Here is a 16,918-nt window from a genome sequence, read left to right on the forward strand (position 1 = left end):
TATGCTTGATGTGTAATGCGCGAGTTATTTGGGAATCAGTTAGCTTTTTGAGTTAGTATATATATGCATGTAGGTACATATATATATATACACATTATTTCTGGTTATTATGTTTGGTTATTATGATTTTTGTATGTCTGGTTTGGTCTATGTTTGAATTTGAGTTTTGGTTCATGTATATTGTTTATAGATTATTTGGTTTTTTTTCCTCAGTTTCTTTTTGTGTTTTCTGTATGTTTTTTGTATTATGTAAATTTTAAGAATTTGAAATAAAGTATTTTTAATTTTTTTAAAAAATATATATATTAGAAGAATTGGAAAAAAAAATTTAAATATAACATTAAAAAGCCCCGGAGTCTTTTCTACTGGGAATGGTAGGAGAAGATATAAGTAAACAAGATGAAAAGTTCTTCCTTTATGCTGTAGCAGCGGCGAGAATTTTAATTGCTGAAAATTGGAAAAAGGAGGAAACTCCTACTATTAGAGAATTGCAAGAAAAAGTACTAAGCTATATTGAATTGGCCAAATTAACAAATTCAATTAGAGGGGGAAGCATTCAAAAATTCAAAAACAATTGGGAAAAATTTGGAGACTATCTAACAAAGCTTGGATTTACTTCCAATGTTCTGTAAAGATCCCAAGATGAAAAATAAAAGAAAGCATTACAATAGTGAGTTAAAATTAACCTGGGAGGAGGACAGGGGGAGTTAAATAAAAGTAGGAATTATTTGGAATTAGTAGAAGTTACTATATAACTTATACTTAAGGTATTTGAGTTAGGTAATTGATTTAAATTTTTGTTAGTAACCAGGTGGCGCTGTGGTTAAACCACTGAGCCTAGGGCTTGCTGATCAGAAGGTCGGTGGTTCGAATCCCTGTGATGGGGTGAGCTCCTGTTGCTTGGTCCCAGCTCCTGCCAACCTAGCAGTTCGAAAGCACGTCAGAATGCAAGTAGATAAATAGGAACCGCTACAGCGGGAAGGTAAACAGCGTTTCTGTGCGCTGCTCTGGTTCGCCAGAAGCGGCTTTGTCATGCTGGCCACATGACCTGGAAGCTGTACGCCGGCTCCCTTGGCCAATAATGCGAGATGAGCGCGCAACCCCAGAGTCGGTCACGACTGGACCTAATGGTCAGGGGTCCCTTTACCTTTACCTTTAATTGATTTAAATTTTTGTTAGTAATGTATAATTAGTTTTGATTACAGATTTTTATTGTATGTATGTATTTCAGTTGTATGGTTTTAATTGATATTTCAATAAAGATTTTTAGATTAAAAAAAAAGAATTTCGAAAGGCACGAGGCAGGGTTGCCCGTTTTTGCCCTTATTGTTTATACTTACATTGGAAGTATTCTTACAGAAAAAAAGGAAAACAGAAAGCATAATAGGAGTAAGACATGGAATGAGAGAATATAAACTAAAGGCATTCGCTGATGACATAGTCCTAACGCTACAAGATCCGCAAACATCAGCGACAGGCCTTGAAAATACCAGTAATTGAGGAGTATGGGGCACTAGCGGGATTAAAATTGAACAGAAACAAGACAAAAATGATGGTGAAAAATCTGAACTTAGAACAAACAGACCAGTTACAATCAAAAATAGGAATAACAGAACTTCCGGGAACGTCGCTAGCCCGATCGGTCGCAAGAGAGCCAGCTCCGTGGCTTCTCTGCGTGTTCCGAGGATAGGGGTGATCGCGGCGGCTACGCGACCCCCAAAAGAGCAGCGGGTCGAGCTTCTCGCTGACGTGGACCTGGCAGAGGCTGTGGGGTGCCTCCTCCGACCCCCAGAACCCCTAATTTAGGGGGGCTGAGAGAGGACGGAGTGGAGGCGCGAGCTTCCCAAGGCGTTTTGCTTCCCTCGGACACAAAGCCGCTAGTACCGGAGGGCTGTAAGCGACGGACTTCCTCCAAAATTAAGTTTAAAGAACTCTGAAGTGCCGTGAGTAAGAGACTTTTATCGCGTATTTAATTGGATTTAATTTGGCTGAGGGAGAGCTTTTGAAACGGAGGTCGGGTTCTCCCTTCGTAACGGCAATTAAGAAGCAGGGAAAAGACCGCTGCAGCCACTTAAGAACTCACAGTGGCAAGCTTTAAATCCTGCGGATCAAAGAACACCCCCCACTGGGACAGGGGGCAGTGGGGAGAAAAGAACTTTGTTGCGTTGTTTCCCCTGTAAGAAGGTGATTTTAAATAGAAGAAGGGGAACTTCTCCTCCCCCGCGGGAGCGGGGACCGGTCAGTGAGACAGCAATTAACTGTGAAAGGCTTTGAATTTGCTACTTTGAAACTCTTTATAGGCTTGGTATTTGAGAAAGCAGAAAAGCAGACTGCCTGTGACTATTAGAAACTTGCAAAGACTGAGGTTAAAATGTTGCAGAATCTCTCCCCCCCTCGCCATTGAAACAGTATAACAGCCGCAATTGACACAATACAACAGTCAGTGCCTGACCTGCCCTTGAAGGGAAAACAGCCTGCTTCGGGTGGGAAACAACTGTGCTGCTCTTGTGGGAAACAACAGAGATAAGACTTTGACCTTGAGCTGCTCTGAATAGAAGCTGCAGCTGGGGGAAATATGACAACTACTGACACGCTCTCATCAGCGGCTGCAACTGCTAAAAAAGGACGGAAGGGGTCAGTCTCGCCGTCTTTTGAGGATCAAGTTTTGCAATTATTGAGTGGTTTGAGGGAGAGCCAGGATAAAACCTCACAAGAGCTAAAAAAGAATACAGAAGAATTGAAATTGATTAAGACTGAATTAGGAACATTGAACAAAGAAATCCAACAGGTGAAGGGCCAGGTTGGGAAAGTGGATCAACGCGTTACAGAGCTGGAGACAGGGAAAGTGCGTGATTTGGAAAGACAAGGACATCAGGCACAGGTCGCGATCTCCCTGCTCCAGCTTAAAGAACGTGAAGTGAATTTAAAAGTGAGATTGCTTCCCTTGATTGAGCAGGACAATTTGAAGGCGGCATTGATCCAAGAATTCAACAAAGCTTGGGACATTCCTACTGATGAGCTGGAGACACAAATAGTGAAAGCCTTTCGGTTTGGAACAAGATCAAAGAGGGAAAGAAAATCAGTTAGTGACTGTTTGGTGACATTCCAGACAAGGGAACAGAGAGATAGAATACTCCAGCTACATTATCAAAAGACTCTAAGAGTAAAAGATACCCAAGTAATTCTGTATAAGGACATACCGAAATACCTGCTTGATCTTCGACGTGAGTACCTAGATTTGACCACAGCATTGAGAAAAACAGACATACCCTTCTCCTGGGATCTTCCGGAGGGTCTTCATTTTCAGTACCAGCAAAAGAAGATCAAGATAAGATCTTTGGAGGATAAAAGAAGATTTTTGGATGACCACGGAGCAGAGTTGAAAGGAGGACAAGGACGACCATCAAGATTGCCAGAGCATGGTACTGATCCGCTAACAGGATTGGGAGCAGATCTTGGTCTGGGGGCAGGCCCAGGCGCACTCGACTAGCTTATCATGGCGCTGAGGACGGTATCTTGGAATGTGAATGGCGTAAACGCACCCAAGAAAAGACACCGGGTGTTTCATATTTTGGAAAAACAAAAATTGGACATTATTTGTCTCCAGGAGACACATGTGAATAGATCTCATAGAAGAATTTTACAAAATAAAAAATTGGGAGAGGAATTCATTACAGCTGATAAAGTGAAAAAACGGGGTGTTGTGATTTACGTTAAAGAAAAATACAAGCCAAAAAAAATTTTCAAGGACGAGGAGGGAAGATATATTGCAGTGGAAATAACAGCGAATGGCGAGAAATTCTTAATAGTTGGAATCTACGCACCAAATGATGGCAAAGCAGATTTTTACAAAAAGCTACATGGTATTCTGATGGACTATATGGATTATAAGATGTTTTTGATGGGAGATTTGAATGGAGCAGTCTCCACAATGATGGACAGATCCCAAAGAGACAAAATATCAAACGAGGGACGATTACCTAAATCTTTCTTTGAGATGATAGATGAGTTGGATTTAATAGACACGTGGAGACTCAAGAACCCATTAGAAAAAGAACAAACTTTTTTCTCCCAGTCAAAAAATTCCTGGAGTAGGTTGGACTATATCTGGATCACGAAAGAGTTGGCGCCAAGAATACACAAAGCGGAAATTTGTCCAAAGACATGCTCTGATCATAATGCAGTATTTCTGGACCTAAAACTAACTGAGCAGGGTTCTTTCAGATGGAGGATGAATGATTCGTTGCTGAGAAATGAACAGGTTTTAAAGATTGCTCAGAAGTCGTTGAGAGATTATTTTGAGATAAATCTGAATACTTCTTTGGAAAGAAAAACAGTATGGGACGCAAGTAAAGCAGTTATGAGAGGACTCCTGATTCAGCAGAATGCAAAAAGGAAGAAGGAACAAAATGAGAAAAAGAACAATATTCTGGATCAATTGAAAGAGAAAGAGAAGAAATTGAGAGCTAAACCTAAGAGTGAGCAATTACAGAAAGAAATTAAGACATTGCAGACCCAGTATGCAATTCTGATAAATCAGGAAATAGAATGGAAAATTAAATGGATGAAACAGAGGACTTTCGAATCTGCAAATAAATGTGGTAAATTACTTGCTTGGCAGCTAAAAAAAAGACAGAAGCAAAATATAATAACAAATTTAATTCAGGATGAGAGAAATATAGAGAAACCTGCAGAGATTAGAAAATGTTTCCAGAAGTATTACAAACAGCTATATAAAAAAGAAAAGGAGAATTTGGACAAGATCGAGCAGTTTTTGGACAGAAATGGGTTACAAAAGATTCCAGAGGATAAAACCACCCTACTTAACCACCAGATAACGTTACAAGAAGTGGAAAACGCAATAAATCAGATGCAACTCGGGAAAGCCCCGGGACCGGACGGACTGACAGCTAAATACTACAAAGCTTTAAAGGAATGGCTGATAAGACCACTGACAGATTTGTGCAATGAGATTCTGAGGGGAGGGGGGGCACCGGACTCCTGGAAAGAAGCTTTTATCACGCTGATACCAAAACCAGAAATGGATAAAACTCAAATCAAGAATTACCGCCCCATATCCTTATTGAATGTGGATTATAAAATTTTTGCAAATATTTTGGCCTCTAGATTGAAGATGGTGTTGGGGGATTTGATTCATTCGGACCAGGCTGGCTTTTTGCCGGGCAGACACATGAAGGATAATATTAGAAATGTAATTGATATCTTGGAGTATTTACAGGAGAAAATTAACAAAAAAGCGATGTTGATTTTTATTGATGCGGAAAAGGCATTTGATAATATCTCTTGGGCCTTTATGAAGAAGAATTTGGAAAGGATGGGGATGGGAAGCGGTTTTATGAATGCGATAAATGCAGTTTATACAGAGCAGAAAGCAAAAATTATTGTAAACAGTGTGGTAACAGAGGAAATTAGAATTGAAAAAGGAACCAGACAGGGGTGCCCCCTATCACCACTCTTATTTATATCGGTCCTGGAGGTGCTTTTGTCAATGATTAGAAGAGAGGAATCGATTAAAGGAGTGGGGGTAGGGAGGAAACAGTTTAAGTTAAAAGCCTTTGCTGATGACCTTGTTTTAACTTTGCAAGACCCAGAAACCAGTGCGATTAACGCACTGAACTTAATTCAAGAGTTTGGCAGTGTTGCTGGTTTTAAATTGAATAAAAGTAAAACCAAAGTGTTAGATAAAAACTTGACGCCGGAAGAGAAAAAGACTTTGGAGGAAGCCACCGGCCTACAATTTGTGAAAAAAGTGAAATACCTAGGGGTGAATTTAACTGCGAAAAATTTGGACTTATATAAAAACAATTATGTGAAAGTTTGGAATGAGATCAAGAGAGAGGTTGAAAGATGGTCGGACTTAAAATTGTCTTTGTCAGGAAGAATATCAGTTGTGAAAATGAATGTATTGCCAAGAATGTTATTTTTGTTTCAAACGTTGCCAATTATAGATAAGGTGGAATGCTTCAAAGAGTGGCAGAAGGTGTTATCTAAGTTTATATGGCAAGGGAAAAAACCAAGAATTAAATATAAATTGTTAACAGATAGTAAAGAGAGAGGAGGCTTTTCCCTGCCAGATCTTGAGATTTATTATGAAGCTGCCGCCTTTTGTTGGTTGAAAGATTGGTGTTTATTAGAAAATACAGATGTTTTAGATTTGGAAGGATTTAACAATGCTTATGGATGGCATGCATATTTATGGTATGACAAAGTCAAGAATCATAAAAGTTTTAAAAATCATGTAATTAGAAAATCATTGTTGAGGGTGTGGTTGAAATATAAAGATTTATTAGAGAGGAGAACACCCCTGTGGATCTCACCTTTGGAAGCTAAGGCTCATAAAAAATTGACTACGGAGGCCAGGTGGCCCAAATATAGAGATATCTTGGTGGAGGAAGGAGGCCAGTTAAAGTTAAAAACGTATGAGCAGTTAAGAAGCAAGGTAGACGACTGGCTCCAATACCACCAGATAAATGAAATGTATAAGCTAGATAAGAAAAACGGTTTTTCACAGGAAAAATCCAAGCTGGAAACAGAACTGCTAGATCCTAAGACAAAGAATCTTTCCAGAATGTACAATCTGTTACTGCAGTGGCATACGAAAGATGAACAGACAAAAAAGGTAATGATAGACTGGGCAAAAGATGTGGGACATAACATTATGATGGAGGATTGGGAAAGGTTATGGAAAAAGAATATGAAATTTACGGCTTGTACGGTTTTGAGAGAAAATATGATGAAAATGATGTATAGATGGTATTTGACCCCAGCAAAACTTGCAAAGATGTACCATAACCAGGATAATAAATGTTGGAAATGTAAGGAGGCAATAGGAACGTTTTATCACATGTGGTGGACGTGCCCATTAGTAAAGGACTTCTGGGAAAAGATTTATAATGAATTGAAAAGAGTCTTTAAGACTACGTTTATTAAGAAACCAGAGTCCTTTCTTTTGGGCATAATGGGAAGAGAATTACCTAATAAAGATTGGAATTTGTTTTTGTATGCCACGACTGCGGCAAGAGTATTACTAGCAAAGTACTGGAAGACGTCTGAGCTACCAACAGTGGAGGAATGGCAGATGAAAATGTTGGACTATATGGAACTTGCTGACCTGACCGGGAAACTACGCGACCGGGGAGACGAGAAGCTGCAAGAAGATTGGAAGAAATTTAGAATATATGTTAAGAAGTATTGTAACTTAGATATTTGAAGGGGATTTTAAGCATTTATATAGGTTGCAGATGGGGAAATAGGAGATTTTGGGGGAAAAAATGAAACCTGTAAAATGGAGCCGATACTGGAACCGTTAAAAAGGGGGCTCGAGGGGGTCCAATAAGGATTTAAGAAATTTAAAAATTTAGGTAATTTTATTGTTATTATTGTGGTTGTTTGTCTTTTTTTTCTTTTTTCTTATTCTTCATTGTGTATGTTTTTATTTTATGTTATATTCTGGATGTGGCATGTGGATTTGGAAATAAGATTGTCATGATTGTCTTTATTTGTTGTTTATAATTGGAAAATTAATAAAAAACATTTATAAAAAAAAAAAAAAAAAATAGGAATAACAGCGGTTAAGAAAGTAAAATATTTAGGTATCTGGTTATCACCAAAAAACTCAAACCTGTACAAAGACAATTACATAACAGCATGGAAGGAAGTGAAATTCAATCTGGAAACATGGAGCAAGCTTAACTTATCTTGGTGGGGCAGAATGGCTGCTATAAAGATGTCAATATTACCCAAGCTTCTTTTCTTATTCCAAACAATCCCAATTATCACAGGCAAAACACAATTTAAAGAGTGGCAAAAGGTAATTTCACATTTTATATGGCAGGGTAAAAAGCCCAGGATAAAGTTTAAAATTCTAACTGACAAAAAAGAAAGGGGTGGCTTCTCCCTCCTTGACCTTGAACTGTATTATGAATCAGCATGTATAATATGGATAAGGGATTGGTTAAAATTGGAAAATTTAGAATTATTAGACCTTGAAGGTTTACAAAATCGATACGGTTGGCATGCGTACCTGTAGTACGATAAGGTACAAGTTCATAAGGTTTTTTTAAAACACACCATGAAGAAGCCATTATTGGAAGTTTGGCTGACATACAGGGAATGGTTTGAAAGGAAGTCTCCAGGATGGTTATCACCTCAAGAGGCCTTATCGGTAAAGAAACTTAACATGAAGGGAAACTGGCTGACTTACAGAGATACAGTGGAACCTCTACTTACGAATTCAATCCGTTCTGAATGCACATTTGGAAGTAGAAACATTCGTAAGTCAAAACGATGTTTCCCATAGGAATGCATTGGGAATGGATTAATTCATAGAATCATAGAGTTGGAAGAGACCACAAGGGCCATCCAGTCCAACCCCCTGCCAAGTAGGAAACACCATCAAAGCATTCTTGACACATGGCTGTCAGGCCTCTGCTTAAAGACCTCCGAAGAAGGAGACTCCACCACACTCCTTGGTAGCAAATTCCACTGCCGAACAGCTCTTACTGTCAGGAAGTTCCTCCTAATGCACAGAAGGAGATTTATGCATTGTATCAGAATAAGACGTGGACCCTTACTGACCTACCTCCTGGTAAGAAGGCCTTATTAAAAAAAGGGGCAGAAGAGGAAGGGCAGCGCAAGGCTTTTCTCAACCCTATGGCTTGGGTACAAGCAAGGCCATGCCGACAAGGGCCTGTACAGAAAGTCAAGTAATGGACCATTTATTTTTCATACATTTTAGCTTTTGCTGATGACTCGATTCTTGCCACAGCAAATGACAGACAGACACTATGCACAGGTTGTGAAACACCTAAGCAAAGAGGTTGCAGTCAAGGAACTGGGGAAGATCCAGAACTACCTCAGAATCCAAGTTGAAAGAGAAGAAGATGGGTCATTTCTTCTAAATCAACAGCAAAGGATTCATGACCTGATCCAGAATTTGCAAATGCAATATGCACTCCCAAGTTGCAACGCCCATGGCTACTGACTTCTTAAAGAATCAGCAGGATTTGAAACCATTACCTGACAACATAGAATCCAGGCCAGCAATTGGTAGACTTTTGTATCTTGGTACCACTTGGAAACCTGACTTAGCTAATGCTGTGGGAATTCTTAGTAGGAAGGTAAATGCCCCCCCCCTGAATAGGATTGTGTGGGTGTGAAAAGGGGGGTACGGTATTTGAAGGGCACAATGAATTGTAAATGGAGGTTGCCAGATGTTAGTAATCCTGAAAAGTTTGGGGATATTGATGCAGATTGGGCCGGTTACCACTGACTACAAATCCACACAAAATAAAAAAAATCCTTCAGTAGCACCTTAAAGACCAACTAGGTTTTTATTTTGGTATGAGCTTTCGTGTGCATGCACATTTCGTCAGATACACTGAAACGGAAGTAACCAGACCCTTATGTATATTCAGAGGGTGGGGAAGTGGGGGGAATGGGTGATGGGCTGATAGGAGTGGTAAACCTGTTCGTGACTGTTAACGACTGCAATTGGTCTTGTGGGGGGGGGTGGAATACACAGGTGGATATGTATTTATGTTTGGGGAGGGATTCAATAAATAAATAAGAATTGTAATGATAAATACACAGGCTGTTGGGGGGGGGAATCCCACCCATTTCCATAACAATCTTCCCAATCCCTTAAATCCCAGATTTAAGAGATCTGAAATAGTGGCAGTAATGGAAACCGGTTGGAATGGAGAGAAGGAGTTGGGCACAGGTATCTCTGGATAGGAACCCTTTAGATGCTTCTCCAGAGAAACACAGGCATGTGGGTGAGACTGTAGTTGCCAAGACAGAAGCCTCAAAGGGCGGAAATCATAAAGTGGGCTTCCTCCCTTTCCTCTTTCTCCCCATGGTTGGACTCCCTATAACAGCCCCCAGCGCCCCATGCAGGAGCTGACCTGGGACTTCTGGCAGGGCAAGGACTGAGCTTCAAGGGAGGAGAGGGTGGGTGGATCAGGCCTCCTGTTCAGGGATCTCTCCCTGGTCGACTCAAAGTCATGGCAGATTCCTGGGCAGGAGGGAGAAGTCAAGGCAAGCAGCCCCCAAGTCTCTCTCTCTTTCTCCAAGATGGCTTCCATTCCTCCCCCAGGGATGCTTTCCCCCCTCCCTCCCTCAGCCCCCCCAACTTCCTCTGCCCTCCACCCTCCCATTCTCCCCTTCGCCAGAGGTTTCCCTGGCCAGCTCCCCCTTCGCCCTGCCCACCAAATCTCTCCCAATCTATCCCATCTCTCCATGGACTCCCTCTCTATAGGCCAGGCATGTACAAAGTGCCTTTTCGAATCTCTCTGCTTGTTCACTCCGAGTTCTAAAAAAGGTCAATAATTCTGGGGTAAAATTGTAAAAAATGGTCAACAACTTTGGTCTGCCCTCAGGCATCTTCACTTCATTTAATCTGGCCCTCTTTGACAAAAGTTTGGGGGGCCCTGCTCTGGACAAGAGGGACCCTCCAAGCCTTGCCCCAGAGATTCCTGCCAGGGGGAACCCAGAACACGCAGAGGGGCGCGGAATGGAGGCCTCGCTTCAAGTCCCAGCCCTGCTTGGGGATGGGGGTCCTCGCGGGGGGGGGGGGCTGGGGAGCTGAGCATCTCTTGACAGCTGAGCACCTCCTTGCGCTGCAAAGGAGACCTTGCAATGCAAACCCTGCCGGTGCTCCCTCTGCAGAAAGGCCCCCCCTGCACCCCCATAGGAAAAGGCATTAAGGCTGATTTCTTTTGGGGGGAGGGGCTGTGCAATGGGAACCCTGAGAATGGAGGTTCCCCGATCTGCAGCCGGATTGCATGGATCGGGGCCTGTGCAGATAGCGCCCAGGAAGTGAATTGTTCTTGGGGGGGGGTCTCTGCCCCCTTTCCTCCCAACCCCCTGCAGCTCTACCTTTTTGTCCTCCCTGCTCCCCCCCCTGCTCGCTCTTCTCTTCCCATTTCCTTTCCCTCTGGGGGAGGGGCTCCTTTATCCCAGCAGCGCCTGAATCAACCCCTCCCCCGCTCGCCTGAACTACAGAAAGAAGGGGGAGGGGGGAGCGGGAACTCCCCTACTTTCCTTTCATCCCCCCCCCTCGCCCCAAATCCTGCCCTCCCTTCCCAGCTGCCCTGTTTGCAGATTCACGGGGAGCAAAAGCGCGTCTTTATCTCTCTCCCGCCCCCCACAATATATATAGTTATATTTTGCACCTCTTTTTCCTCCTCCTCTGCCGACCTGCTGCTCTTCCGGGAATGTGAATGGCGGCCCCTCCCCCTCCCCTCTTGGCTCCCCCCCTCCCAACCTCCCTGCCTCTCTAGGAAGCGGAGCTCACTGACCCTTGGGGAGGAATGAGTGACGCCCCCCTCCCTCCCAGAAGACACAAATTCTCCTCCTTCCAAACAAGCTCTGAATATCCGGTTTTTTCCTAATAATCTCCCAGGTCAGGTTCCACCCTCGGAGGGGGCAGGGAAAGAGACCCCCCCACCTCCCAAAAAGTCCTGCGGGGCACGAAGGTGACATTCCCCCTTCATCTCTTTTCATCCTCTGCGGGCATTACAGGAATTTTTAGAAGGATTGGGGGGGGGGGTTGCCCCTCCAGCAGGCAGTGTGCTCCCCCCCTTCCTCCTTCATTCACACACCCAATGTCTCCTCCAAGCCCCACATAAGGAAATGGCTCCCAAGGGGGGATCTTGGGACATGAGCGAGGGCAGCCCTGATCCCTAAAGCGGGAGCCCAGGTATTCAGCAACTCCTCTACCTGAGTGATAATCTCTGGCATCCTGACACGGGTTTGGGGCTTGGAACAGTAACTTACGACAACCCTAAAGGGTAGTCCAGAGTCCTTATTACAGGAGCCTTTTAGAAATAGGGACTGGTGTTTGAACTTGGGCTTTGCTAGTCCTTTGGCCACCTCCTGAGAAGAGAAGAGAAAACTCCCTGGAAAAGACCCTGATGTTGGGAAAGATGGAGGGTGTGGCGGACTAGGGCCTGATGATGATTCCAATCTATCACTCCCATTATAGGCAGGTGTTCCTTGGGAGGCGGAGCTTGTGGGGCATTCTAAATGGCAGTTGGGAGTTGGCAGTTGGCAGGGTAGAGTGTTAGAGGGGGATGCAGGAGCTGTATCAACAAGCCTGTGTTATATGAAAAGAAGAGGATGAACTAAGAGTTTAAACAAATGAAACCATAAAGAAAAGATACATGTTCTCCAGTTAAATAAAGCTTTCATCTATGTTGTGTCAAACTGGATGTTCCTCCTTATTCCAGCAACGTACCTAAACTCAAAAGGGTGGTGACTGAAGAGGGGAGATAAAACTAAGCCTGGGGAGCAGGTGGATAGTTTGCATCTCAAAGTCACGCACAGAGGAGGCATTTGTTGTTGTTTAGTCGTGTCCGACTCTTCGTGACCCCATGGACCAGGGCACGCCAGGCACTCCTGTCTTGCACTGCCTCCCGCAGTTTGGTCAAACTCATGTTTGTAGCTTCGAGAACACTGTCCAACCATCTTGTCCTCTGCCGTCCCCTTCTCCTAGTGCCCTCCATCTTTCCCAACATCAGGGTCTTTTCCAAGGATTCTTCTCTTCTCATGAGGTGGCCAAAGTATTGGAGCCTCAGCTTCACGATCTGTCCTTCCAGGGAGCACTCAGGGCTGATTTCCTTCAGAATGGAGAGGTTTGATCTTCTTGCAGTCCATGGGACTCTCAAGAGTCTCCTCCAGCACCATCATTCAAAAGCATCAATTCTTCGGCGATCAGCCTTCTTTATGGTCCAGCTCTCACTTCCATACATCACTACTGGGAAAACCATAGCTTTAACTATACAGACCTTTGTCGGCAAGGTGATGTCTCTGCTTTTTAAGATGCTGTCTAGGTTTGTCATTGCTTTTCTCCCAAGAAGCAGGCGTCTTTTAATTCCGTGACTGCTGTCACCATCTGCAGTGATCAAGGAGCCCAAGAAGGTGAAATCTCTCACTGCCTCCATTTCTTCCCCTTCTATTTGCCAGGAGGTGATGGGACCAGTGGCCATGATCTTGGTTTTTTTGATGTTGAGCTTCAGACCATATTTTGCGCTCTCCTCTTTCACCCTCATTAAAAGGTTCTTTAATTCCTCCTCACTTTCTGCCATCAAGGTTGTGTCATCTGCATATCTGAGGTTGTTGATATTTCTTCCGGCAATCTTAATTCCAGCTTGGGATTCATCCAGTCCAGCCTTTCGCATGATGAATTCTGCATATAAGTTAAATAACCAAGAGGAGGCAAGTGGAGGGAAAGAGTGCCTTGCAGTGGCTAAAGGGCTGAGGCAACAGCTGCTGAGGTGAACCTGAGTTGAGAGGGAAACCTTACTGAGGGCACAAGATTGTTCCTGAAACATTTGCCTGGAGTTTTTAAGGACACAGAGCCACGTTGTTTGGAAAGCCGGAACTGTACTCTATGTACTAGCAAACCCATATAAAAACGGGGAGTTTATTTGGGAGAAAGAAGGAATAAATAGTGGGTTGTTTGAACAATAACTGAATTCCTTCAGCACACTGTTAGTAATAGAGGAGGGAGGATCGTCACAGAGGGCACAAGGAAAAGGGGACGACAGAGGACGAGATGGTTGGACAGTGTTCTCGAAGCTACGAACATGAGTCTGACCATGAGTTGGGGCACGAAGGTGACATTTCCCCTTCCTCTCCCCCTCCCTCTCTCTCCCTCCCTCCCCCCCTCTCTTTCTCTATATATATATCCCCACTTATTTTATGTGAGCTCCTTGGAGGGCAGCTTTGGTTCGAAGGCAATAGTTTTCCCCCCGTCTGCAACAAAGAGATATTCCACCCCCCCTCCTCTCTTGGGCTGGCGACCTCCAGATCTAGGGCTCTCCCCCTTCCTTTCCCCGTCTCCCCACTATCCCTTTGAAGTGCCATAGCATCACAGAATCTGAGAACTGGAAGGGTCTGAAGAGTCATAGGATCATAGAGTTGGAAGAGACCACAAGGGCCATCCAGTCCAACCCCCTGCCAAGCAGGAAACACCACCAAAGCATTCTTGACATATGCCTGTCAAGCCTCCGCTTAAAGACCTCCAAAGAAGGAGACTCCACCACACTCCTTGGCAGCAAATTCCACTGCCGAACAGCTCTTACTGTCAGGAAGTTCTTCCTAATGTTTAGGTGGAATCTTCTTTCTTGTAGCTTGAATCCATTGCTCCGTGTCCGCTTCTCTGGAGCAGCAGAAAACAACCTTCCTCCCTCTTCTACATGACATCCTTTTAAATATTTGAACATGGTTATAATATCACCCCTTAACCTTCTCTTCTCCAGGCTAAACATACCCAGCTCCCTAAGCCGTTCCTCATAAGGCATTGTTTCCAGGCCTTTGACCATTTTGGTTGCCCTCCTATGGACACGTTCCAGCTTATCACAATTTATGACTAAGCCGCTTCTGGCGAACCAGGGCAGAGCAATGGATTCGAACCGCTGACCTTCCGATCGGCAAGCCCTAGGCTCAGCGGTTTAGACCACAGTGCCACCCACGTCCCATTAAAGGGTAAAGGTAAAGGGGCCCTATTTCATTACTACTATTCCTCCTCTGGTTGGCTTCCTATATATATATATATATATATATATATATATATATATATATATATATATATGGAGAGAGAGAGAGAGAGAGAATTGTAATAAAACCTTTAACATTAAACATCTTCAGAATGCTTTGTGGATCGACCCAAACAACAGGATTCAAGTTACAAGAAAGGCAACTCCGACTCAATGTCAGGAAGAACTTTCGGCAGTTAAGAGCTGCTTGACAGTTGAACGGTCTCTCTCCTTCCTTGGAAGGCCACCTGTCTTAGATGTTTGAGATTCCTGCATTGCAGGGGGTTAGACTAGATGACCCTTGGGTGTAGCTTCCAGCTCTACAATTCTATGGTTTAATGTACAGTGGTGCCTCGCTAGACGAATTTAATTCGTTCCAGGACTCAATTTGTCCTACGAAAAATTCGCCTAGCAAGTCGCGGTTTCCCATAGGAATGCATTGAAACTTAATCAATGCTTTCCTCTGGGCTCCGGGGGAGTGGCGGCAGTGGCACTTGCTCTCTTGGCTCGCGGAAGGCAGGCGGTGCGGGGGAAGGACGCTCGCTCGGGGAAGGCAGGCAGGCAGGCGCCCTTCCCCTGCACTTTGGCTCTGGGGGGCGGAGCTGAAGTGCGCCGGTGCGGGGGCTGCCGAGGCAAGCAGCTGTGTGCCAGGTGGTGGTGGTGGGGAAGCGGTGGATCGGATGGCTCACTTTTCACCGGCTTACCATCACTGGCTTACTATCTCACCGCTTACTTTTTCCTGTAAATATCATTTGAAGTCGTTTACAGTCTTCAACAGTTATCAGTTAGTCAGTCACCCATTTCCACCACCCTTCTGAGTGATACCCCTCCCCACCCTTTCTCTATATATAATCGTCTGGGGACTTCTATTCCAGTGTATCTGAAGAAGCTCATACCAAAATAAAAAACTTGGTCTCTAAGGTGCTGCTGGAAGGATGTTTTTTATTTTGTTTCGCTTACGTCAGACCAACACGGCTACCTACCTGTAGTTAAAATACAGGTTAATGCAATTTAATTTTTTTAAATGCAGCCTCGTTTAAAAATGGCCCAAATCAAAACCATGAGAGGAAAACATAGGGGTCAGACTGAGTCCAGGCCAAAGGCCAGGCGGAACAGCTCTGTCTTGCAGGCCCTGAAGAAAGATGTCAAATCCCGCAGGGCCCTGGTCTCCTGTGAGAGAGCGTTCCACCAAGTCGGGGCCAGTACTGAAAAGGCCCTGGTCCTAGTTGAGACCAATCTAAGCACCTTATGGCTCGGGATCTCCAAAATGTTATTATTTGTGGACCTTAAGATACACCGTGGGGCATAACAGGAGAGGCGGTCCTGTAGGTACGAGGGCTTTAAAGGTCAAAACCAGCACCTTAAATCTGATCCTGTACTCCACTGGGAGCCAGTGCAGCTGGTAAAACACTGGATGAATATGGTCCCGCAGCAGGGACCCCGTAAGGAGCCTCACTGCGTCATTCTGCACCCGCTGGAGTTTCTGGGGCAGCTTCAGGGGCAGCCCTGCGTAAAGCGAGTTACAATAATCAAGCCTGGAGGTGACCTTCACATGGACCACTGTGGCCAGATCAGGGCGAGAGAGGTAAGGGACCAACTGCTTAATGCAGCGGAGATGGAAAAATGCCACCTTAGCTGTGGCTGCAACCTGCGCCTCCCTGGAAAGGGAGGCGTTGAAGGTTACACCCAAACTCTTGACAGAAGGCGCTGGCACTAATTGAGCCCCCACAACAGATGGGAGTTGGCCCCCCAACCCATGTCGTCCCGACCCAGCCAGAGGACCTCTGTCTTCGAAGGACTTAACTTCAACCGGCTCCCACCTAGCCATCCAGCCACAGCTTCCAAACACCTGGTCAGTGTGTCCGGGGCCGAGGCAGGGCGGTTGTCCACCAGCAGATAAATCTGGGTGTCATAAGCATATTGATGACAACCCAGCCCAAAACTCTGGACAATCTGAGCAGGGGGACGCATGAAGATATTTAAAAGCATCGGGAAAAGGATTGTGCCCTACGGGACTCCACACACCAAGGAGTCCCGTGGCCACAACTCCTTCCCTAGCGTCACCCTCTGTCCCCGACCTGAGATAAAGGGGTGCAGCCATTGTCGGACTGTGCCCTGAATCCCTACTTCGGCAAGGCGATGGTCTCAAAGTTTGTGATTGACCATGTTGAAGGCTGCTGACAGATCTAAAAAGAATCAGCAGTCCGGACCCGCCTTGATCCAGCTGTCTACGGAGATCATCTGTTAGGGCGACCAGAGCCGCCTCGGTCCCATAACCAGGGCGAAAGCCGGACTGAAATGGATCCAGAGCCGATGTTTCATCCAGAAACCTACGCAGCTGATCGGCAACCACTCTC

At 44.6% G+C, this 16,918-nt stretch overlaps 1 protein-coding gene across 1 annotated transcript in view; it reads right to left on the reverse strand.

The window, feature by feature from the left end:
* Window positions 1–11,258, reverse strand: part of LOC132591778 (zinc finger protein 208-like) — a 70,202-nt gene extending 58,944 nt beyond the window's left edge. The window contains exon 1 of the mRNA XM_060272201.1: window positions 11,196–11,258. The gene's annotated coding sequence lies outside the window, so the exon portion shown is untranslated. The remainder of the gene's footprint in view (window positions 1–11,195) is intronic.
* Between the last annotated feature and the right edge of the window lie 5,660 nt (window positions 11,259–16,918).

Source organism: Zootoca vivipara, chromosome 2 (genome assembly GCF_963506605.1).
Source record: "Zootoca vivipara chromosome 2, rZooViv1.1, whole genome shotgun sequence".
Lineage (NCBI taxonomy): Eukaryota > Metazoa > Chordata > Lepidosauria > Squamata > Lacertidae > Zootoca > Zootoca vivipara.